At 43.1% G+C, this 26,661-nt stretch overlaps 1 protein-coding gene across 5 annotated transcripts in view; it reads right to left on the bottom strand.

Annotated features, from left to right (window-relative positions):
- Positions 1–14,528, bottom strand: part of RAD54L2 (RAD54 like 2) — a 131,040-nt gene extending 116,512 nt beyond the window's left edge. For 4 of the 5 annotated variants that reach the window (XM_054976863.1, XM_054976862.1, XM_054976866.1 and 1 more), the window contains exon 1: positions 14,366–14,528. The gene's annotated coding sequence lies outside the window, so the exon portion shown is untranslated. Of the gene's footprint in view, positions 1–11,829; positions 11,913–14,365 lie in introns of all 5 variants that reach the window. The other variant, XM_054976864.1, reaches the window with a different exon arrangement.
- Between the last annotated feature and the right edge of the window lie 12,133 nt (positions 14,529–26,661).

Below are 26,661 nucleotides of genomic sequence, written 5' to 3'. Positions count from 1 at the left end.
AACCATATGTTCTTAAAAGACCACACTCATTTCAACAGAAGTTATATTCAGTTACTTATCAACTTATGTTGCTTCACTGCTCAAGTTTGTAGATAGTCTACTAAAATCAGTAACTACATGGTTAATTAAAAGCTTTCTAAAAAGTAAACAACATGGACAGTATGCTAGTGTATTGCAGAAATATTAAACAGAAGACCAATGGTACCTTAAAGATAAAGAGGTAACATTTACTTCAGCATAAGCATTCACTTAAGAATGCATTTCAGCGGAGTGATGAAGTGAGCTCATGAAAGCTCATACAGGAATAAATTTGTTAGTCCTTGAAGTGCCTACTGGACTTTTATTTTATTTTGCTAAAAAGTTAAACACGCTTTCAATGATCCTTGTGCAACAAAAGAGTGAATTCATTTAAGGTTATCATATCAACCTGCTATACTTGCATCCCAGTGCCTGATGGCTGCCTTATTTGTTTTCAGTTGCATACAGAGGGCTTCTCTGGAGGGCTTCCAGCCAGCCTGTCAATCTTCAGATATACAACATCAATACTGCACCACAGGCAGGTAAGAATTACAAATACTAGACTGCCCTCATTTCTCATGCAGGTCTGACCCAGTTCAGATCAAACACCAAGGGTAATTACATAATGCATTCTGATTACACTTGCAGCTATTGTTTTATGAGTAGATTCAGGGCTTTTTTTCTGGGAAAAGAGGTGGTGGAACTCAGTGGTGGAACTCAGGACCACACAACGACATCACTTTGGGTCAGCTGGAACAAGGGGGGAGTTTTTTTAAGTTTAAATTGCCCTTGGTGAAAATGATCACATGACTGGTGGCCCAGCCCCCGATCTCCAGAGAGAGGGGTATTAAACTTGCCCTCTGCATTGCTTGGCAGCGCAGAGGGCAATCTAAACTCCCCTCTGTCTGGAAATCAGGGGGCGGGGCCACGTGATCATTTTTAAGAGGTGCTGGAACTCCATTCTACTGCATTCCTGCTGGAAAAAGGCCCTGGGTAGATTACTGTAACTTCTCCCCCTCCTCAAAAAAAGATACATTCACTATTTAATCACTGGAACCATGGCTCTTTTTCCAATTATAAACAAATTGCCCTCAAAATGATCACACGATTCATCTAGATTTCACAACTGTATACTATTCAAATCACCTACCTCTCTAGTATGGCAGAGAAATAAATAGAAGGCTGCCCTTTTAGTTATAGGCACAATATATGAAGACGGCTTTCACATACTAAGAAATGTAGGCAATATTCCTGAGAGTCTCATGGTTGTATAACAAAGCCTGTGATCTGGACCAACTTTGTGAGGGTATGCAAGAAAGAGACAGGGTGTAAAGATAACAAAAAGGGAACAAGCTCCAACCACTAAAGAAGAGATGATGTTATCAGTTATGAATTAAAATTAAAGCAGATCTAACTTTTTCTGTGTTTCTTTGTTTAATCTATTTTGTTTAATTGAACGACATTTTAAAAAATAATTCCTTTCTGAAAATTGTCACAAGTATTCAAAAGGCGAGAAATTTCTCAATAGGAAAAAATAAAATGGAATAAATCGTTTTCTTCCCCCCCCCCCCAGCTCTGTCCACTCTCTAGAGTCAAAGCTCTCTTTTTGAGATACAGGTCTGAAGAAGGTATGTGACTCATGAAAGTTTATACCCTGAAAATCTTGTTGGTCTCTAAGGTGCCACTGGACTCAAATCCTGCTGGCTTACCAAGGTAGAAGACAATATAGTAGACTACAATAACAATACAATAAGTGACTACGATCTTGTCCCTTATAAAAACAACCTCCAGAGCTGTTCCATTATACGGTAGCTTTAATCCCATTATAAAAATGCACTAGTGAACATTTCTGTTTTGCATCCTCTGCAAAATGACAGAAGCGTAAGGGCCTTTCTCACTTCCGCAGGCAGGCTGTTCTACAAGTTGAGAATCAACACAAAGAATTTGCATGAACGGCCGGCTGCTGATTGTACTCATTTGTAGAGTGGCATCTTCAGAAGATTTTATTCAGATAAGCAGAGCAATCATGGTAAAGAACAACCGAAAAGGTGGTCCTAGAGACATGGGGGTTGAAGACCATCAAAGGCTTTGTAGGTGAAAACCAGCACTTTGAATTGCACTCTTTAAAACAGGGTTGCATTGACCTGTAATTGTTGCTCATCAAGTGGTATTCTGTGCAGGTACAAATGGGATCTGCACATGCTTAGAGAACTGAAGGAGGGAGCTGCCTGCCCCACCTTTTATAGCCTGGGAGAAAAGCACATGAAAAGGCTAGGTGAGCGTCTCGCACCTCTAGGAGCTTTAAAATGTCTGTGGCTAGCCTGTGCATGTGCAGATCCCATGTGCGCCAGCACAGAAAGCACAGAAAGAGTGCTCTGGTGTACTTAGCATAGCTTGGAGGCAACCATTTAATAAACCAGTTGTCTGCACAATCCTGACAAACAGTATAGAGAATTTTACCCTGTTCTCCAAATTTCTGATTAACTAGAGAAATTCTCAGGATAACCAGATAATCAGTTTACATGTGGTTATATTTGCCCAGGGACACGTTAATAAGTGATACTTATCCACCCATTATTTACAGGAGGTGATACAAAACTGAGAGGAACTGAAAAACATAACACAGAGGTTTTTAAACAAAATTATTTTGACTGAGCAGTGCAATATTGCTGTTAAGCAACAACAATCCCTCTGGGGGAAAACTCGCAACATGTATAAATAACACGTGAGTACTTGCAACATCATGATGGAGCTTTTCTTTGCATGAATAAAACCATATTCTGCAAAACACTGGCAGCAACAGTTCTGTTATGCTCAACTCTGCTCCAGTCTATGAGCATCAAGATGCAAACTGGAAGAAATTTAGATTAGCAACAAAGCTTGTAAAGGATTTGGAAAATATAGGAGAGGGAAGAAAAGCAGCCACGACCATCGTAGAAGATTTAGAGGAATATTGCAACAATTTTTGTGTGTCTTAAAGTTTGCTAAATAAAAAGGGCAAAGGATGGAAGGGTAAGAATATGCTTAAGTGACTATAAAGGAGAAGTTGTTTGCCTGTCAAAACCCTTCCTAACTGTAATATGCTGGGGAAATAAAATCTTGCCTACAAATCTCTTTCCTAGGTTTTTAAGTAAAGACAGAATGAGAAACTATCAGAGATACGGAAATCCTTAGGATCTTTCATGAGTGATCTGGTGTAGCACTAGGAAACAGAGTTAAAATTGTCAGAAGTAATTCAGGTCATAGATTTTTCTGCGCTTTATGATAATGAAGCCTGAAATAATTTTGAATATAGGAAGGCCCAACTATTTTCAGGAAACCTAATACTGCTACTTTTCTGGAAATCAGAAGACACAAAAAACCTTGTGGGATGGGAGTGAGAAAAGGGTTAGGGATGCAAGAAAATGCTACCCAACTCACCAACTTCACTGTGCTGGAATGGAAGGTTTGAGAAAGATTCTCAGCAAAATAAATCTATGGTAACAGATGTGACTCATAACATGATACAGACTAGTGACAGCATAGGCCGAGTCATCAACAACTATATGACCCACAGAATGCCTCTAGTATCTTCCTTTATGCTTCTGAATTTCATAAACATTAAACATATATTATACATCAGGGCTCCCAAAACTTGTGGGCACTTTTAGGGTGGCTGTACAACCTCCCCTTATAGATCGCAGCCTCTGCGCTGAAAAAAGCTTTTAAAAACACTGCAGTAATAAGGCAATCTAAAAAAAATCATAAATGTCTGCTCAACGCAATGGCAATGAAACATTCTGAATACAAAAATAATTGTGATTTTTCTCCTTGTTCTTTCACGTCTGAATGACATATTGATTATATGGATGAACCTACTTTTGCCCTAGCACTAATTTGTTCCTATTTAATTTGTTTTTCATATTATTTTTGTTGCTTAAACTTTCTTCTTACCCACTTTGGGTCTTTCTACAAAGATAGGATATTCACTTTTTAAACTAAATAATCTGCCAAGTAGATCAAAATATGGATCAACATAGCTCTTTGATCATTTCCAGTCTCCTACTCCTTTCCCTCACAGCTTCATGTAACGTAGCATAGGGGACCAGGAAGTGTTTGCAGGATATACATCAGCAGAGTCTACATAGGAGCCATGTCAGGATTGCACTTTTAATATTTAAAATGTTTGTATCACTAAGAAAAGGGGAGGAATTAATTTGTATCTGCAGTCCTAATTTTCCTTCTTTTTCCTTAAAGGAAATGTTTAATTTAAAACATTCCAAGAGTCAGACCAAGCAATTAAAGCCTATACATCCCTTTTCATTAAGATATAGCTTTATAGCCATAATTCCACAACAGATTTAATAAATATAAATTATCTCTGCAGAAATAAAAGGTATGGCATAAAGCATTAATCAATAAATTAGTGGTATCTTGAATACTTCATCAACCACAGACTAAAATGCAGGTATTAATCAGACTTGTCTTTGTGAATGGATCTTTATGACTGCTTTGTTCTTAGTTATTTAAGCAACACATCCTTTTAATTTATTTCCCATAATAATTCATCAAGGAACTGCCATTTTAATGAAATATTCCAGGACAGCATCTCTATTGAAATATTTTTATGTTAGTTGTTAGTAGATGTTTAATTGATTGGAAATAAATGGTTAAGCAACTGTACACTTAATCAGTTGATAAGTAATCTTCCCACTTAGCACAAAACTGTGATAAATGAGGGAGAGGGGAACTGTAGATCAATAAATACACACAAGCAGTTCTTAAGTCACCCTGTGCTATACATACAAATCGGGTAAAAGGGAATGTTCATCTGGCCTCTAGAAAACCTTTCAATACATTTCAACATATATATTTCAACAGTGGCATATTAAAAAGGAAGCCTAGTTTTTAGACAATATCTTTTCAAAACCATGGAGAGATTACAAGAGATGGAAATATATTTTGTCTCTGCTGCAAAATAAACTTGTTCAGCCATTATTCATCTACCATTTTTCTTATCTCATTGTGGTGTAGTGGTTAGAGTGCTGGAGTAGGATCTGGTAGACCCAGGTTCAAATCTCCACACTGTCTTGTGCCAGTCACACACTTTCAGCCTAACCTGTTGTGATGATAAAATGGAAGAAGGCAGAATGATGATGTAAGCTGTTCTGAGTTCCTATTAGAGAGAATAACAGGATTTAAATATCCAATTAAATAAGAATGCAAATTCTGCTCTTCTTCCAAGGGGCTCAAAGCATGATGATGATGATGATTCAATTTATATACTGCATCTCAGGTCAATTTAACGCCCACTCAAAGCAGTTTACAAATTGTGCTATTATTATCTTTATGACAATCTGTGAGGTGGGTGGGGCTGAGAGAGCTCTGAAAGAGCTGTGACTGACCCAAGGTCACCCAGCTGGCTTCAAACAGAGGAGTGGGGAATCCAACTTGGTTCTCCAGATTAGATTCCTGCTGCTCTTAACTACTACACCAAACTAGCTCTCTGTATAAATGGGAGATACACTGGTTAATCCTCATAAACCTTGAAAGATGCATTAGACTGAGAGAAAATGGCCTCCAAGGGCCAGTTACATGTCTGATCAGAGAATAGAACTCAAACCACTCTAGTCCAAATTCAACACTATTACCCTACACTGGCTTCCCTTTTGGAAAGAAGGAGAAAATTATCTTTACCTTAGTCTTTAGCTAAGGAAGAAACAAAAAATAGCAGGCCCAGAGTAATCATTTGATGAAATTATTCTTGTGGAATTTAGTGAGAAGGGCCTCAGTCAGAAGGTTGGCTGTAACAGCTCTCTGATCTCTTCAACAGATTTAACAGAAATATGACTGGCAATTCAGTACTACTAAATATGGAATGGTACCAAACCTACTTTTCATTTAAGCTTATTGTTGCCCATCCATCCAGTCTGGAGAGATCTTCACAAACTGCTTAGGATTTTACCAATCTGAATAATTTGGTGTCTTCACTCATGGCAACCCTTTCAATTGTCAATGGTAAACAGCCCCAGCTGCAACACACAAAGACTGTTCATTCATTCATTCATTCTTGCCCTCTGGTCCCTCTTCTTTAACCAGGCCTGATAAGTTTCTTTAGGAATCTGTAGTGAGGGATTTTGCCAAAACCTAGTGTAATAACTACAGCATCCCCCCTACAAGTGTGTTAACACTGACAAAAACATTTAAAAGGTAGAGAGGCAGAACTTCTCATTGCAGAAGTTATACTGTTTCATCCTCAGCCAGGCGTATTCTTCCTTGGCTCCATTATACACTCCTCTGGATCACAAGCTTCCTACTCTCTTCTATTCATGCACTTCAATTTCTTCCCTCATTTCCTGATTTGCATATATCATAATTTGCTGTGATAGAATCTTGCACAATGTCTAGACTCTTTCCAGTCTCACTTCCTGTCTGCTTATGGGACAGAAACTGCATTGGTTGCTTCACTAGACCTGTGCTTTGAGGTCTCCTAGCAGCTTTCAATACCATCAACCATGATAATCCCCCGAGACAATTAACCAAAGTGAATGGAAAGGGGACACTGCTTTACAACAGCTTTCCTCATGGCGGTGGTGCTGGAAGACTTGTTTTGCCTCTATGCTCCTATGCTTTTCAAATGCTCCTATGCTTTTCAACTTCTACACTGTACTCCTGTGAGAGGACATCTGCAAATTTAGAGTACAATATCATCAGCACAGTTCTGATACAAAGTGCTTGCTCTCACTCTCTCCAACTGAATCCAGAAAGGCTGTAAAGACTCTAAATCAGTGGTCAAAGTCTGTGAAAGGTAACAAATTGAAGTTTAATCCAACAAGAGAGAAGCACAGTTTGTTGGAAGTAAACCCCAACCCTAAGTAGCTTTACAGTTCTGAACAGGCAACATTGAAAAACAGGTGGCAGAGATAGCCAGGAATGATTTTTTGGGGGCACAGTTTAGGCTTGATTACCAGTTGTGACTATTCCTTGAAACAGTGGACTAGGCCTATTACACATACCTTGGTAATAGATTAAAGTGGTTCAAAAATCTCAGATGGTCTAGATTGTGGCAACTAGGGTGTTAACCAGTGTGGTGCTGTGCTTAGAGTGCAGGGACCCTGAGAGACCCAGGCTCAAATCCCCACTCTGCCACAGAAGAGTGCTGGGTGATCTTGAATCAGTCATGCACTCTCAGCCTAGCCTACCTCTAAGTTGCTCTAAGGATAAATGGGAGAAGAGGAGAACAACATAAGCCACTTTGTGTCCTCAGTGGGAAGAACAGTGGAGTATAAATGAAGTAAATTAATTAATTAACCAGGGCACACTAGATGACCATATTTTCCCTGTTTTGTACAATTACATTGGTTTCTAGTTTGTTCTGAAACTCAATTCAAAGTGCTGGTATTTCTTTTTAAACCTTAAATGAACTTAGACCAGGGTGTTTGAGGGATTGCCTGCATCCATAAAAGATGGATTATGAATGTTTTATAATTTTTAAGTCGTCATAACAACCAAGTGGACCATACATTTAATAAACTATGAGTTTTTGAAAACCATATTTTGCCTTAATCCAAAAGTAGAATCTCACTTCAAACCCAATCCTGTTCTTCTCCATACCCATTAAAAAGACAGCTATATTATATTTAAAAGGTTGGCTTTAGGAATAAACAGCTTATTTTTGTTAAAAGATTGGCTGTCTCACATCTAAGTTCTTGAAGAGCTCTCAGATGAACCATCCAGTCCTGGTGACTTGTAAATTGTTATTTGTCAATTAGCTCTTAAATTTCATCCTGCATCAGCTCTCTGACATAGTTACTTGTCTTACTCTCTGCCTGTTTCTTTGAAGGGGCTGAGATTTTTTAATTTATTTTATTTGGGTAATGCTTTTTAAAGGAAGCATTCTAGCCTTTCACAGCCTCCATGATATAAAAATAACAACAACAACATTTGATTTATATACCGCCCTTCAGGACAACTTAATGCCCACTCACAGCAGTTTACAAAGTATGCCATTATTATCCCCACAACAAAACACCCTGTGAGGTGGGTGGGGCTGAGAGAGCTCCAGAGAACTGTGACTAGGCCCAAGGTCACCCAACCACACTGGCATCCTTGGTTGTTGTGGGTTTTCCGGGCTGTATTGCCACTGGCATCCTTCTTTTTATTTTATTTACATTATAGTTCGCCTTTCTCACCGAGACTCAAGGCGATTTACACAGAACAAGTCAGTACTATCAATTTCAAAGACATTTCAATAAACATGTAATAGGATATATACAGACAAATTTGCAAAGATTTAATACCATCAGAAATACAGTGCTTCTATGATTGCTCATGCTGATTCTGTGGCATTTACCCAAGTCTCTACTATGGTGGATTTAGACAACCTCCAAGCATCTTGAAGGGCTACAATAATCCTATCTCTTCCCTTTAACTAATCCCATATGGTGAGCATATTAGTCAGTTGACCAGAATAAGGTACCAGGATGTAACCTGAACCAGGACTCCTACCTGTCCTGGCACAGTTTCACATATCCCATCCCACAGGCCTAGCTGCTGTAGCCTGCATAACACACCTCCTTCCAGGCTACAGCAACCTGACCAGACTAGAATCTGACCCGTAACTCCAGAAGCCAATCACAAATCCCCAGGTGCTGTAAAGACCGGCAATGCAGGCTACCTGCTCAGTCTGGACAATCTGTCACAGGCTGAACTTAGCATCTCCCCACACTAATTTCTATTTACTTCTTCATTTAAAATCCTCTTATACTGAAAGCTATACTAAAGTTAACAAAAATAGGAAAGGGAGCTAACATTTTAAAACCCCAGCAGATTTAGTTCCCTGTAGCATAGATTCAGACTGTAGTCTAATGACAGAAGTATAGAGCTGGTAGAAACTCAAAAGATCATGCAGTCCAACCCCCTGCACAATGCAGGAAAGTCACAGCTATATCTCCCACTCTGCCCCAGTGACCCATGCTCTATGAACAGAGGAAGACAACAAAATCTCCAGGATCCCCAGCCAATCTACGGGAGGAAAATTCCTTCCTGACCCTGAAGTAGCACCTGGCATTTCCTTGGGTATATAAGAAAGGGACATGAGAGCCTAGCACCAGCTAATCCCTTCATGACCTTCCTCTCTCGATCTGCATACATTCACCTTGTGTCACAGAATCATCATAGCTGTCAGATGACCCTCTAGCCTCTTCTTAAATACCTCTAAGGAAGGAGACCCCATCACCTCCCAATGAAGCCTGTTCAACTGAGGAACTGCTCTAACTGTCAGGAAGTTCTTCCTAGTGTTTAGCCAAAAACTCTTTTGCTTTAATTTTAACCCGTTTTTCTTGTTCAATCCTCTGGGGCAACAGAAAACAACTCAGCTCTGTGCTCTATGTGACAGCCCTTCAAATACTTGAAGAGGGCTATCATAACACCTCTCAGTTGCCTCCTCTCCAGGCTAAACATATGCAGCTCTTTCAACCTTTCCTCATAGAATGATGAGGGAGATAACCTCTCGTTATTTTTGTTGCCCTCCTCTGGACACTTTCCATTATTGTGCTTTCAGCTCATGTATTAGTACAACTAGTACTAGTTTAAAGGGCTGTAAATTAAACAAAATCCTGTTCATAAGGATACCTCATGATTTATATAAAGCCTTTCTATCCTATTGTACTGATCCCCTACATGGCTTATAATAATTATAAAAACATTATCAAGTACAATAAGAAGCAGCAATAAAATGGAAATTACAGATAATAAAACTGCTGATAAAGTATTAAAAAATCAAAAATTAAATGCTGCCATAAGCTTTGGGAAAGTGTTCAAGATTTTACTTAAGTGTCTAAAAGAGAACAACAGTCCCCTAACAAGAAATAGCTGGGGGTGGTGTTCTATAATCTGTCACCAAGAAAAAGGACATAACCCCGGTAACAACCCATCTTAGCTATAAAAGTGGGGATATCCTTAGAAGGACTTCAGTGGCAGAAGACTTTAAAAACTAGGCAGAATAGAATTGCGAAGCAACTGTGGTAAGGCAGATGCAAAACAGAAAAGTTTATGACTTGCTACTTCAGCTCTCACTCCGTTTTTGAAATGATTTATTTTATTTATTTAAAATATTTCTATGCCAACTTTGCACCCAAATCAGAAACACCAAAACAAAATATTAAAATATTTCAGGCATTAATAAACACATAAAAACACATTAACCACATAATGCACACCATTACATCAGTGGGGAAAAAAATCTAGCATTGGTGTTTTACCAATGTGAGCCAATGACCTATGGTATGAGACAGACCTTAAAGAAAAACTTTTGCAGAGATGCATGTTTTCAGTACTTCTGGCAGACAGCCATCAGTTACTTTTGTATTTTTTATAAATTATTATTACTGTTGTTTGTTTATAGTATACCTTTCTCACTAAGATACAAGGCAGATTACAATACTGCAAGTGAATACACTATATTCAAGAGCTAGGCCATTCACAGGGCAAAATCCAACAATTGGGACTTTCAATGGAAACAGCAAATATGAAAAACTAGTAGAAAGTCAAACACATAGATGAAACCTTTCTGAATTTCAGGGTAATTAACATGATATCTTTAGCAATGTCAAACTTCCCAGAAAGAAGAGTATCTACATTAGCAGACAGTACCCGATAGCCTAGTCTATAATCCCTGTCCCTTACCAAGGTATCTCTGAGCTATTACTAATAACACAGCCCAGCAGTTCCCAACATGGAGGCCAAGGACCAATGGGGGGGGTCATGGAGTTATTGCAAGGAGTCCACCAATTCATATGCACACTAAGCATTGTAATTTTGATCTGTCATTATGTATTTTCTCAATCAACAGATATTAACAGTACAACTGCTATCATCAGAGGACCTGTGAAAAATGTTAATGTTAAAAAGGCATCCCTCGTACCCAAAAAGATTGGGTACCACTGGTATAGAACATACATTTACAGTATGTAAAATCAGTGGGCTTAGACTGGAGTAGCTCTACTTAGGATTTCATTGTTAGGCTTCCCTCCACCTTTTTTTTAAATAAGCAATACCATCATGTCAACAGATCTGTCAACAATACTTTTTTAATTGTAGTCTGTAAAGCACAGACTGTTTTAAACAGGGACATTCACCAGCAAGATTTTTAATCCTACTCTCATAAAATGTAACAGCAGCCTCAATCTGCGAGAGATGTATCTCATACTGCTTTTTTTCTTAGTAGCAAACTAATTGCTTCAAAGAAGTAACAAAGTACCATTCTATTTTTTAAAAAGAATAAAACCCTGTGGTTCAGTTTGGATAATTCTCAGTTACATAATGCTGAATCCTGGTGAGTCATTATTTATTATTAATGGTGCCAGAAGAACAGATGTAGTCCGCTCATCAGAATCAAGAACTCTGCTGCCAAAATTATTCGCTTGCTTTCCATCCCCTCCTACAAAGAGCACATGGTCCCGTGTTTATTTTTAAGGGTTTCCACTGCCTTACCCTAACCTTTCTGCCCAACATATCCTCCAACCCTGCCACCACTCTGATGCACACACACACCCAAACCCTACTCTCAGAAGAACTCAAACCATTCTCCCTTGCTGCCCTGTTTGCCTGTTCAGGGCATGGCAGTAAATAACATCCCATTAAACCTTTGTTATTTCCAAACAAAAAAATCCTCTATTGAAAGGGCCTGGGAATTATATCTCCAGGTTGCCTTTTGGCAAACCTGTCTATGTAGTGCACCCCTCCTTCCCTCTACTGAGAAGCCTATAGCTTAGTCTTCACCCCAACTAACCCTAAATACAGTTATATTTGCTAGTATTCAATCCTTGTTACCTTTACCTTTTGCCTTCCTCTGTTCTCTTTATGATCTCCCCACTGTCAATATTCACCCTGTTTCATCCTCAGCCAGGCGTATTCTAGTTTTTAAAAAAGCAAGAGATACATCTGTGAGGTCTCACTAAGACTTCCTCCTGTACAACTTTATATATCACACCAAAAGTTGAGATCCTACTCTTCCAATTCAAACACATTTTCTGCCCCCCCTCAAAGATTTTTTCCCATCCCCAACAAACATAATACTTCTGAGCAGGGGTCATTTCATAGAAAAATAGCTGGAGGAACTCATTAGCATAACTCATTAATACATGCCACATCCCATGACATCACCTATTCTGGCTGTTTGGGACCCAATCCTGGCCATTCAGGGCCGAAATTGGGCCCAAAATGGCAAAAAGGGGCTGAAAATGGCCGAAAAGGGGCCCAAAATGGTTCGGATTGGGCCACTGCTGAGTGGGAGAGTGATCCACCACCAGTCAGAGACACGATCCAGGCCACTTCGGCCCCAATCCAGGCTGAAACGGGCCCAAAATGTCCGAGAGACAGGTGGGCGGGGCCACCTGACATGTGACCTCTTTGGGGAACTTCCGGAACTGCGTTCCTGTGCGTTCCCCCTCGAAATGAGTGCTGCTTCTGAGTGAAAATGAACTCACCTCTTTCTTTCTCCACCCACATTCAGCCTATTGGCAGATCCTGACACTTTATCATCTAGATCCAACTTTCTGTGTACTTCTGAAAAACTTATTCCTAATCTAATAATCAAAACCTGGGGTAATCAACTTTTTTAGCCTAAGTACCAAAAAAAAATTATCAACATCTACCCATGAAGCTGATGTGCCAGCAAACAAAAGAGAAGGGTGGGACAAAAATGTGTATATTTGAAGCAAGCATTGTAGCCATCATCTTAGGGATTCGCCTTGAATGCAGCTGGAGGCTGGACAGGTCTGGAAAGCAATGAAAGGCACAAGCCATGACTACTGCCTTATTCCACATCACTGGCCCAAGCGGTGCTGCCAAGTGTCTTAGCTGTTTGGGCAGAGATCTGACCCTGGTACTAAGCTAAATGATCTTGTGTGCCACTGTTGGCACATGTACCAATAACTGCCTACCCCAATCTAAACTCTTCTCTTCTCTAGTCAGTTCAGATCACTTCTAAATGATCTACTATTGCATTACTCTGATTATGTTATTTCTCTCTGTCTATGAGTTGCAAAAGCTCTCCCGTACATCAAGTGTCTGGGTCTCTCTTGTGCAGGAAAGATAGCAACTTTGTATTTCAGATGGGGCAGAGATGTAGAGGAACAGAAAACAGGGGCACATGTGCTCTTTTCTGTCTCCTCAAGTCAACACGTGAAAAAGTTGTCTCTTCATAAATTCATTTTCTTTCAGTCTTCATTGTTAGTTCTCTCTTCACCAGGCTTGCCATTGTTTATAACGTGAATCACTTTTCCTTTTCCTAGCTGTGGCAGTTTAAGAAGAATGTTATGACAATCTCTTTTTCTACCCTTCTTTTACCAGCCTGTCTTTCCTGATCAATGTGTCCTTGCTGCTCTTGCAAAGCTTATCCTTCCCTCCACCTTTCTAAGCAGACTACAATCCCTCTACACACAGAACATGCCATTTCAATCTTCTATGCAGCACCTAGCACACCATACAAAGCTAGACAGTAGTAGCAGTATCTTTTCTTTTGCATGGTGCATGCATTATTAACAGGCAAGAGGCTGCTCTTTACATGGAAAATGTACCAGGTCAAACCTAAACTAATCAGAACTACACTAGGGTTAGAGAGAAATGAAAAATGGCAATAATCTTAATCATGACAGAATAAAAAGGAAGTCTGATACATGTGTCCCACATGGAAGTTTCTAAGTTTTATCATCACACTCACTTGCCAGCTACCAATTAGCATAATGGTGGCCAGGGTCAAAAGATACCTGTTCAAATCAACATCTCTCCTCAAAGAAGCTTCCCAAACTAATTTTTACAGCTAGTCACAGTTTTTATTTCCTGTAACATTTAAGTACTTTAAAAAACCGAAGTATCAGTTAACTCTCATAAACAGATTTCATCCTTAACTCTCATATCCCCTCCCCTTGAGATAACAATCCCCCTCCCCCAAGTTCAAACACAGTTTGAGTCAGCTTTTGCCCTCTGGGGTACGTCATCAAACTCCAACTCCCTAAGCAACCCTGAAGCGTCCCTATCACAGTTCCAATACCACACTAAAGATACAGGGCTCCACCTCATTGTTCCCGTGGTGCTAACTCCTGTGCTTTTGTCCCCTTGGGTGATAATCCCGGCCATCAACCCCCTCCCCTGGTCCCGCCCCCGGGTGCTCAAACTGAGCCAGCCCCGTACTGGCACATTCCCGAAGCGCCGCCCGGCCTTCCTTCCCTTTCCCCTGAGTCTGGGTCTGTCGCGGGGGAGGGGCTCTGGCTGCCCGCCTGCCTCCCGCCCCTGGGCCATCCGCTCCCCCAGCGGCGCCTCCATTTGTGCGCGGCGATCCCTCCCGGAGCCTCCAGCCGCCTCTCACCTCCTGGTGGGGCTGCAGGCCTGGCCGCGAAGAGACAGCGGGGGCTCAGGCGTTCGGCACGCTGATGGTGGCGCGCCGGCCCCCGTTTGTCCGCCTCACCCACGTCGTTGTCACCGCCTCCCTTTTCTTCGCTCAGTCTTTTCTCTCGCTCCGGCTCCCTCCGCTCGAGGGTCCGCAACAGTAAAGTGTCCCCTCAGCCGGAGCCACCCAGCGGATCCCCCGGGCTGCAACAGGCGCTTCCGCAGCAAAGGTTCCGTGAGGTGCAGAAAGGTTCCCACATCCCTTGGGAGTAAGGAATGGCGAGCAAACGGCAAAGCCATACACGTCTAGCGGCGGGCGGAGTGTGAGACGATGAACCTTAGGAAGGCGGATGCACTGTCATCTTGTTTCAGAGTCTAAGTGAGGAGGATTGCCGGTGCCTTCAAACCCCCTTCCCTCTTGCGCTGAGACCTTAGGGGAAAGGGAATAGGAGGATCCACCCTCAAGGACTGGAACTGCCTTGTAGGAGATAAGAGTTGCCAACTCCAGGTTGGGAAATTCCTGCAGTTTTGAGGGTGTAGACTGGGGAGAGGGTGGGTTTGGGGAGGAGCGGGACCTCAATGGAATATAATGCCATAGGGTCTACCCACCCAAACAGCCATTTTCTCCAGGGAGTACTGTTGTAATTTAGGGAGATTTCCAGACCCTACCTGGAGGTTGGCAATCCTAGTGAGAAAGGTTGGTGGACTGTCCTTTAAAAAAATCATACCAGTTGATTTTTAGGTGTATAAATAAATACAATGAAAGACCTAATAACTGGGCCACTTACCTATAAAGCAGGAGGTGGAATTCGGTATACACAGATTCCAAGTAACACACATTAAAAAAAAAATTTTCAAACATTTAAGTTTTGCAACAGGCCTGCTAAGAGAGTGACAATATTTTTTCATAGAATCATAGAGTTGGAAGGGGCCATACAGACCATCTAGTCCAACCCCCTGCCCAGTGCAGGATCAACCTAAAGCATCTCTGACAAATATTCCTCCAGCCTCTTCTTGAAAACTGCCAGTGAGGGGGAGCTTACCACCTCCCTAGGCAGCTGATTCCACTTTTGAACTACTCTGACCTTGAAAAAGTTTTTCCTAATATCCAGCTGGTACCTTTGTGCATGTAATTTAAGCCCATTGCTTCGGGCCCTACCCTCTGCTGCCAACTGGAATAGCTCCTTGCTCTCCTCCAAATGACATCCTTTCAAATATTTAAAGAGAGCAATCATGTCCCCCCTCAATCTCCTCCAAACTAAACATTCCCAAGGCCCTCAGCCTTTCCTGGTAGGGCTCAGTCTCCAGACCCCTGATCATCCTCATCGCTCTCCTCTGCACCCTCTCAATTTTGTCCACATCCTTTTTGATGTGAGGCCTCCAGAACTGCACACAATACTCCAGGTGCAGCCTGACCAAGGCAGTATAGAGAGGGGCTATGACCTCCTGCGATTTTGACACTATGGCCCCTTTGATACAACCCAAGATTGAATTAGCCTTTTTTGCCACTGCATCACACTGACTGCTCATATTTAGTTTACAGTCCACTCTTACTCCAAGATCCCTTTCACATACACTACTGCCCAGAATTGTATCCCCCATCCAGTATTTGTGCTTCCCAGATGTAATACTGTGCACTTGTCTTTGTTGAATTGCATCCTATTCACAGCTGCCCACTTCTCCAGAGTATTCAGGTCTTGTTGAATTTTAATTCTATCTTCTTGGGTGTTTGCTACTCCTCCCAATTTGGTATCATCAGCAAATTTAATGAGCAGCCCTTCCTTCATCTAGATCATTGATAAAAATATTGAAAAGTACCGGGCCCAAAACCAAGCCCTGTGGCACCCCACTGGACACCTCCCTGCAATCTGATGAAACGCCGTTGACCACCACTCTTTAGGTGTGGTCCTCTAACCAGTTCCCTATCCACTGAACTGTCCAGTCCACAGTCTTCTAGTTTGCCCATCAGAATGTCATGGGGGACCTTATCAAAAGCTTTACTGTAATCCAGATAAATCACGTCAACAGAGTTTCCCCAATCCAGTAAGTTGGTCACTCGATCAAAGAAGGAAACCAGGTTGGTCTGGCAAGATCTGTTAGGGACAAAACCATGCTGACTTCCCTGGATCACTGAGCGGTCCTTCAGATGCTTATAGACTGATCCCTTTAAAATCTGTTCTAATATCTTCCCAGCAACAGAAGTCAGACTGACCGGCCTTTAGTTTCCCAGGTCATCCTTCTTCCCTTTCTTAAAGATTGGGATAACATTCGCTCTTCTCCAATCTTGTGGCACATCCCCAGTCCTCCAGGAGGCCTTGAAGATGATGGACAGGGGTTCTGCAAGTTCTCTAGAAAGTTCTTTCAGCACTCTTGGGTGCACCCCATCCGGCCCAGGGGATTTTTATTCATCCAGTGCAGCCAGATGCCTCTCCACAACTTCTCTGTTGTGGAGTTTTCAGGTTTTAGGTGGTTATAAACAAATAAAAATTTAGGGGTTCCTAAAAATATAAATTACAATCCAAATTAGATTACTAGAGAAAGCCAGTGTTGGTTGCAAGGACATGACTACTACATCTCAGTTTCCTTAAATAGCTGGTAAAGTGGTGTGGGGGCAAGGGGTATATGTAGCAGCCAAGAGGGAGGAGGGTCAAAAGGTCATGTAGAAGCTGGACATGAGGAGAATGGTGTAGGTGGTGCATAGGAGCCATGGGAAAAGAACAAAGCAGTTCATGGAATGCAGAAGTCAGGTGTATATACCCATGAAGTTTCAAAGACACCCATGTCTCCATAACATCCAAATTAGACCACAGCAAGCTCTCTACACCTACATACAGCTGCTTTTGAGAAGTGCTTGAAAATCAGAAGTGGTCTGGAATGTAGTAGCAAGAGCATTAACAGAACTAAAATTTGGGCCCAGTTGAAAGTACTAGTCTTGATCTTTAAATCCCTAAATGGTCTGGGGCCAGGATTGCTTAAAGACTGCCTTCTTCAGTATGAATAACTAGGTCATCTTTAGAGTCTGTTCTACATTCTCCCATTTGTGTGAAGTGAGTGGGTGGCTATGCCTATGAAAAACTGGGTGATCCCAGTGGCAGCACTGTGAGTCTAGAGCTCCCTCTTCTGGCAGGCTTGCCCTTTTCCCTCTCTAATTGGGTCTAGACTGTGCTATTTGTGGGGGGTGGGGGGTGGGAGAGATGGCACAGTATAGCCTGATCTTGTCAGATCTTGGAAGTTAAGTAGTGTCAATACTCAGATGAGGGACCACCGAGGAAGACTCTGCAGAGGAAAGAAATGGCAAGCCAACCCTGCTGCTCACTTGCTTTGAAAGCCCTTTTCTGGGGTAGCCATAAATTTGTGAATCAATACTACATACATGCATATATGGGGAGGACATGAAGAACAGCAGCCAGTTCTAGTCTTTTTTGATCTCATTCAGTTTTGTTTTATTTCTAATGGTGTTGAGCTTGTATTGTTTTTCATAATTTAACTATTTTGATTTTATATTCCTCCACAGTAGCTTCACTCATCTGAACAAGGTCTCCTGCAGGTGCCACTCTGCACATGAGTGAAATCAACAGCTGCCCATACATGTGCATTCTCTGTGGTGGCTCCCACCCTATGGAACGGCTTGCCTGAGGAGGTCAGGAGAGCCCCCACCCTCCTGGTTTTCTGCAAACAATGGAAAATCGAATTATTCAAAAAGGCTTTTTATGCAGATATGAGGGCTGTATTGTAGGGAGGTGGTCTCACTAACAAGTTAGGGACCATAGACTGCACCACTATGTTGCCTTATGTCCTATCTGTTGCTTTAAGTATGTGCTCCTGTGTAGTACCTGTTGCTTTAAGTATGATCCTGCTGAGTATTTCTGTTGTCTAGTATTGGTCTTAGAATTGCTTGTGCTCTGTTTCTGCATTTCTTCAACTCTGTATTGAATTTTTGCTAATATTATGTATTATTTAATAATATTATTGTTGTAAACTTGCATTTATCTATCCTATGGCATTGTTTGTTGAAATGTCCTTGATATTGATTGTAATAATCTCACACTATGTAATCCGCCTTGAGTCTCAGTGAGAAAGATGGAGTATAAATGACAAACACACAAATACATGTTTGTTATTTACTTCATTTATTCCTCTACTTTCTCTCCAAAGGGGGCCCAAAATGGCTTATATCATTCTCCATTTTATCCTCACAACCACCATGAGATGGGTGAGGGTGAGAATAGATTAGACCCAGTGCCTCCTACAAGCTTCCATAGCAGAGTGGGGATTTGAACTCGTGTGTCCCAGATCCCAGTCCAATACTCCTAATTCACTACAATTAGGATCGTGTTATCAGCACTGGTTTTTCACCAATTGAGAGTTACATGTGAATATAGTGTGATTATTGAAAGTCTCTGGTGGTGAAAAAGTGGGCATGGTAAATTCCCAGAGTAAGATAATAGATTAAATTGTTATATGAAAGTTAAGTCATATTTGCACAGATATGTTCAGATTCCTTCACTTATCATCTAAAGGAAACACAAAAGAAACAGAAATGGTTCACGGGTGAGAAAAATGATTGATAGACTTGAGCAGCTTTTATATGCTAGGATATGGGAAAGATGTGAACTATTTAATTCTGGAGACACCAAGAAATACAGGGATGGCAGATAATAAATGAATAGCACAAGAAAGACAAAATAAGTTCTCTTATTTGCTTTACATTATTCAATACCATAAGACTCACTGAAAACTCACAATGTCTAAGTGACCCCAAAATTTTGCACATTTAAGCTAGGGATCTCATTGGCATATGAGATCAGATAGAGATTATTAGTAAAACTCCAGAAAGATAATTTTGATTACTGATGTTGTAGCAATTTAGAATGGCCAAAACAAGTCAGAAAAGAGAATCTAGAATTTTGCATTTTAAATTAAAAATAGACAATAGAAATCCTGTAGAAAAGCCACATTCAATTAATCCATCTTGATTGTTGTACCCATTTTATGATACCCCTTTGTGCCTTCCAGACTACATAGATTCTCTGGGATGAATAGATATATCAAGTCATCTTCCTTTCATTGTAGAAATTCCCTTTTGAAAAATTAAATTGTTTCCAATAGTAAATCGAGGTCTTGAAGTTAATTCCAAATACCACTCACTGTATGCAGATGGTTAGGATGGCAGCTCAAGCAGCTGTGTTAAGCCCACAGAATAAGGAGCAGATTCTATCACTTTTTTTGCAGTACACTATTCTGAAATATTCTTTTAAAACAGATGATGTGAAGTTAACTTCTCTCCAGCTCATTATCAAAACCTGTTGTAAGTCCTGCAAACTGCTGGTGAAACTTATTCGTTTGAATATTCAAGACAAATTTAAATACAATCACTTAGTTCTCCATTGCTAATTGGGTGAGTATATCATAATAGCAAGATGACAAAAGCGTGATCTGAATACAGTGTGTGATATCCAAGTTTCAGGTTCGGTAGCACCTTAAAGACCAACAAAATTTCCAGGAGAGTAAAAGCTCCCTTGGTCAGATACGAGGAGTGGAAGTTTCATACCTGATCAAGGACCCTTTGACTCTTGAAAGGTCATACCTTGGAAATCTAGTTGGTCTTTAAGGGGCTACTGGACTCAAATCTTGCTCTTCTACCACAGACCAACATGGCTACCCACCTGAAACTATCTTGAGATATCCAGTCACAGGACCACAAGTGACAAAAGGCACAGATTGGACACTTGTCTGCTTCCCTCAAGTTTTGATGGGAAATGTAGGCGTCCTGGTCTCACAGCTTCGCTCTCTGACTGCTGTCCAATGGAGTTTTCAACTGTCACTTGTCCAACATTCTGCCAAGCTGCCTACATTTCCCATCAAAACTTGAGGGAAGCAGACAAGTGTCCAATCTGTGCCTTTTGTCACTTGTGGTTCTGCTCACTGATGCTTTATCCTTTCCTTATTTGAGGCAATGGGGGGAAATCCAAAAAGAGCACTTCAGTACATGCAACTCACAAAAATAATCTCAGCCAACCTCTTTCCAAATCCTTTGTGTTCCTGTGAACCCATTGTTAGATATGCTGTCATTCCCAAGATGCATTTGTGTTAATTGTCCATCTTGTTCAAAGCTAATTAAAAAAATACATGTATAATTATAAAATTGGCTTCTCATAGTAGTTTCATGAGAGAAGTCTAATATAGTTATTTTCAGATGGTACATCATTCCAGTAAGGCTCACTAGAATTTTTATGACAAATGCATTTAAATGCTGTAAATATTCTTCATTACACACTAATCTTTCTCCCTGTCCAGCGCCAGGGCTGAACTTGGGGGCTTCCCTGGGGTCACTTGCCTCAGATGCCTGGCAAATGACTCCTCCAGCTCATCCCACTGCTGCAAGCACTTACCTGGCAGTGGCAAAGGCCACATGGAGGGACAAAGGTGCTGAGAGGACCACAGCGGGTATGGGAAGAGCTGCGGCAGTGACTGCTGGAGCCTGGGCAGCAGACGGGTCAAGCAAAGTTGGAGTTCTGGGAGTTTGGCAGCCGGGTTGGGGAGAGGCAGCTTGAGGATGGGGGCCAGCAGATCAGGGATGCCACAAGCAGCAGCTCAGCGGCAGAGAAGGGCAGGTAAGATGCCAGTCGGCAGCAAAAGAGAGCAGGGGAGAAGAGAGCTATGAGGTGATGAAGTCACAGGGGTAGTGTCCTCCTGGCCTATGGCCTCATGGCAGCAAGGAGCAATTCCTGAGGCCTATGTCCAGCCTCAAGACAGGCCAAGGACCAGTGGCGGTGCAGCAGCCAGGTGGGCCAGAAGAGAAGGACTGGAGGACGCCAGACAGAGGCATGGTCGGGACCAGGGGCGGGACAGCAGCAGGTGTGGCTGCCTAGGGCAGCCCTGGTGGTGGCTAAGTTGCTGGGGGTGGTCCAGGGGGTAGAGGCTGGGATGGTAGGGAGATAAAGGGGGGTCCTGGAACAATCCAGGCAGGAGTGGAGAGTGTATGACCAGGGAAGCCCAGGGGTCAGAGCTGATCCAAGGAGACCCCCCAGGTGATGTTAACCCACCCCAATCTCTTTCTGAGGCTTGGGGTATCCCAACCTGCCCACTAGGGGTGGATACCTGGATGGCCGAGGGTGCTGGGGCAAAACAGGGACACAAGGATCCCCACAACGTGATGGCAGATTCAGGTACTTGAGCCACAGTCAGCTGCCTGCTTTTGCACCTCCCCACCCCACTTTGGTGGACCTCTGGCTGACCTCTGCTGTGAGCACCTACACTTCTAGCCCAACAGCCAGAACTTGCAGGTGGCTTCAGCCAAGGACCCTGCCTTCAAGGATGTGCCGCCCATGGACCTGACCCAATTTGGCCAGTGCCTGGATGAACACCAAGACTGACTAATGAGAGATGTGGCCCAACAGCCACAAGATTACCCGGATGTTCTGTTGAGGGACCTATGCCAGGCCTTGGAGGGTAGCCAGGGTACCTCCACAGCAGGGATCAATAGGGCTGTGGCAGGAGGTGCTCTCGGGGCATCTCGCATCCCGACCTACCAGCTTACAAAGCTGGGGACAGAAGGCAATGTCAAGGCCTCCCTCAAGGCTTTCAAGTGGACTGTCGAGGCCACAGGACCAGAGGGCCTTCATCGTTGGCCCTTTTTGATAGGAGAGGCTGAGGCAGCATTGCAGGCCCTGCCAAAGGGGAGAGGGCTGACTACAAAAAGTTGAAAGAGGCTATTTTAGATTGTTATGAGATAACCCTGGAAATGCACCACCAATGTTTCAGGGTCCTGGCATATAAGGAGGGAGACTGACCCCAGGCCCAGGTCAAAGCCCTGGAAGATGCAGCCTACTGCTGGCTTAAACCCATCTCCAAGGGAGAAAAGCAGATAGTGGACCAGGTGGTCCTACAGCAGCTGCTACAGGCCTTACACCCCGTGCCTGATATTGGGTCACTAACAGAGAACGTGGACTATTGAGGTGATTGCCCCCTGATGGAGTGTGACGCCAAGAGGGACCTGGCCTTCCCCACCTACAGGCCTCCAACCCAGCCCTCACCTCTGCTGATAATGGTGACCATCTATGGGTGGCGGCTCACCGTCTTGCTGGACAGTGGAAGCTCATTATCAGCGATCCGTACATGCCTGCTCCTTGCAGAGTTGCCCATCCTCAGGACGACATCACTGGTGTGCTTCCACCAACATTCTGCCACCTACCCAGTGGTGAAAGTGCCAATGATTTACCAAGGGCAGACCAAAGAGACAAGAGCTGGCTCAGGTAATCACCTTGCCCTACCCAGTGCTGTTGGGACAGGATGCACCCCAGTTACAGTTGGCCCTACACTTGGCAACACCCCCCCCAGGAAGCATTACCCACTGTTGAGTCCACAGAAGGAGATCCCCCCCTTGTACCTCTGAAGGGGACTTGATGTCCACCCCAGCAGACCTCCAGGGGCCCTGTCAGCCCCCCCTTTCTTGCTGCTTAGGAAATGTCATGGTAAGTGAAGGGGTCATTCAGGATGAACGATGGGCCCAGTGGATCCCCCGCATTATGACGGAGGATGGGGTCTGGTATAGGCAAATCCAGACCAGGGAGCAGAGATGTGGCAGTTGCTGGTCCCTGAGAAGTATAGGGAGGAAATTTTGGCCAATGCCCACTCCTACACCTGGATGGGTCACCAGAGAGCAAAGAACACCTTCACCAGTGTTCTGGCCCACTTTTTCTGGCTGTTGGTCTCATGAGATGTGAAAAGGTTCTGTCGAGCCTGCAAGGTATGTCAATGCACAGTGAGTTGTCAACCATTCCCCCAGCACTGTTGACTCTGCTCTTCATCATATAGACCCTCTTCAAAGAGTTACTATGAACTTCATGGGTCCACTCCCTTGAACACCGCGGGGCTTCTGGTACATACAGGTGCTTATGGACTATACCACCTGGTACCCCAAAACTGTCCCATTCCAGACTATGCAGGTGGCTAGGGTTGCCCACATGCTCATGCAGTTCTTCACCCAGGTGGGGCTACCCCGGGAGATCTTCACTGACTGTAGGACCCTGTTCACAGCCACCCTAATGTGGCACCTATGCAGGATGCTGAACATCCGTCAGATAGTCACCTCCATCAATCACCCACAGACGGACGGGTTGGTGGAAAGGTACAATCAGACTCTGAAGGCCATGCTCTGAAAGCTTGCCCAAGTGTCCATTGGCTATGCCCCCTTCAAGCTATTGTACAGTTGGAAGCCCCGGGCTATTCTGGATGTCGTGGGCTGGCAGTGGGTCTCCTTGGATCCGGCCCTAGAATGGCTGCAGTGGGCCCACAAGGAAGGTTGAAAGAACTTCCAGGAAGCCCAGATGATGTAACGGGTCAGTTACAATAAGGGGACCCAGGCCCACATGCTGAAAGAAGGGGACAAGGTTTTGGTAAGCCACTGTGTGCTGGAACCAGGTTCCGGGGATGCCTGGTAGGGGCCCTTTTCCATCACCCAGGTGCTGGGGCCACTGTCCTACAATTTCCAGTGTGGAGGCCCTTTGCAGCAGAAGTGACTGCATGTAAATGACCTCAAGGAGTGGAAGGGGGGATCATGCCCACATGCCATCTAGCCGACAATCTCAGCAAACTAGCTGATGGCAAACTTCTCTTGAGGGTATCGGAGGGAGGAGTGGACCTTCCAAATCCTGATCCTGACTTGTCTGCCCAGAGTTTTCTCTACCCACCCTGGCCAGGCCACAATGATTTCTCATGCTATCCCCACCTCATTGGATCAGGTGGCACTCACGGGGTGGCATCCCATACCCTGGAAGCAGTGGAACAGTGTGGCACAAGAGGAAGACAAGATGCAGAGCCTGGGAGTCATCGAACCCTCACACGGTGCTTGAAGAAGTCTCGTGGTACTGATGCCCATGCTGGATAGCAGCATCCAGTTTTGTGTTGACTATCACAAAGTCAACAAAGTCGCCCAGTTCGATGCCTATCCCATGCCACAGGCCATTCACTTAATTGACCAGCTAGGGACCTGTCAACATTTGACCTCATGAAGGGATACTGGCAAGTGTCGATGGTGCCAGCCAACAAGGAGGCCTTCGCCACACTCCAGGGCCGGTTTCAATTCACCATCATGCCATTTGGCCTTCATGGGGCAGCGGCCACATTCCAATGGTTGGTGGACACTATGCTCAATGACATCATTGTCCACAGCACCAACTGTGCCATGCTCCTCTACCATCTGGACACAGTTCTTGTTGGAAATAGCAATGTCTGGTGTACTGCAGCAGCAAGAAGGAAGAAGAGCCTTCTATGCAGCGGGCAGCAAGGATCACTTAGTTAGGACAGTGAGAGCAGCATGTCTCTTGATTCCTGGGGGTCATTTCCTTGTCTTGTCTCCTATTGGGCTAAAACAGGGCAATATCCTGCTTCTTCTCTTTCCTGCCACACACTTCTCCTCTCTCTCTGCAAGATGTAGTCAGATAGCAAGGAATCTCTCTCTCTCCTCTTTACTCCCAAAGTATGTATTTCCTCAAATAAACCTTTTGCCTCTTTAATCAGCACAGCGTAACTTCACTGCATTATTTGCACTCAGCTATCAGGGTTATGGGCACCAGAGCTAACGCGTGCTGAAATTAGAGAGCAATTAACTTCTGCTGGAGCTTAGATAGCCACAGGCTAAAGCATAGAGGGCAGACAATAGAGGAAAGATGGTGGACTCCTGGGGAGCACAGCAGGGGTTCCATGTCGACCGATTAAGTGACAAAAATTACGAAATCTGGTCAGAAAGAATAAAGGCTCGACTTATTGAGCTGGAGGTCTGGAGTGCGGTGAAAGATGCGAAACCGATGGGAGACCCACAACAGGAAGCTAAATGGGTGAAACAGGACGGCAAGGTAAGATCCATTATCATTAATGCTTTAAGTGATAAACAGTAGTTAAGAGTTATTCATGAGCCGACATCTGGTGATATGTGGAAATCTCTTTCAAAAATTAACAGGCAAGAATCAATTAAAACTAAAATTTTGCTAGTTAAACAATTGTATCGGATTCAAATGCAGCCTCATCAACAATTGAGAGATCATATTTCAAATTTCATGGAATTAACACAGAAATTAAGATCCCTTGGAAAGGAGATCCAGGATGAGGATTTAGCAATAATTTTGTTAAGCAGCCTTCCTCAATCCTATGCAAGCATTGTGCATGTTTTGGAAATGCAAGAAAGTCTAAGCCTAAACTATGTACTTGCAAGATTGCAAGAAGAAAATCTTAACAGACAATTCCATAAAGATCAGTCCAGTGAACATGCCTTAAGGGTCAGTTCAAGAAATGATTTCTCCTGCAGTGTCTGTGGGAAGAGGGGGCACCTAAAAAGAAACTGCCGCTTTCTTGAATGACAAAGACCGAGCAACAATAACTCCCAGCCACGCGGGATGGAGACAAAAGGCTTTAGGAATGCAGATAGAGTCAATGGCTCACCTAATTCTAATAGCCGACCAAATGCTGGCAGATCAAATAAGAACTGTTTAAATGTTGTTGCAAAGATGAAAGTGTATTCCAATGGACAATTGAGTCTGGGTGCAATAATCATTTAGCTAAAGATGAAGAGTTATTTAATGAAATGAATACGCATCGCAAAACACTGTTTACTGCTAATGGAGAAACTTTAATACGCATTGCGAAACACTGTTTACTGCTAATGGAGAAACTTTATCCGCTCGGGGACGAGGGAATGTAACTGCATATTGTGCGCTACCCAGTGGCCAAGTTAGAGAAGTGCAGATTGTTGACTGTCTCTACATACCTGAACTTAAAAGCAATCTCCTGTCTGTGTCTGTGATGGCTCAGAAGGGGATAAAGACTGTGTTCAAAGGAGAGAAATGTTTTATTAGCAATGAAGGTGAATTAATTGCACAAGGCACATTAAAGGATGGACTGTATATGCTGGATTGCTCTGAAGGGGCAGTGAATTTAATTAAAGGGTGCAGTCACAAGAATTGTTCACATCTTATTCATAGAAGGCTTGGACATGCTAATATAGATTATATATATCAGCTTGAAAGGCAGAATCTGACTAATGATTTGCAAATGAGAAAATGTCCTGATGCAGAGAAATGTGTTTGCTGTATTCAAGCCAAAGGCACTAGACCTTCTTTCACCAAGCAGAGTGAGAAGCAAACCACGAGACCGCTGGAGCTGATTCACAGTGATGTCTGTGGACCAATGAGAACAGTAACACCCAGTGGAAGTAAGTACATTCTGACTTTTACTGATGATTTTTCAAGATTTACTGTAACTTACCTGCTCAGAGAAAAG

Source organism: Eublepharis macularius, chromosome 4 (assembly GCF_028583425.1).
Source record: "Eublepharis macularius isolate TG4126 chromosome 4, MPM_Emac_v1.0, whole genome shotgun sequence".
Taxonomy (NCBI): Eukaryota; Metazoa; Chordata; class Lepidosauria; order Squamata; family Eublepharidae; genus Eublepharis; species Eublepharis macularius.
This window is presented reverse-complemented; position numbering and strand designations above follow the sequence as displayed.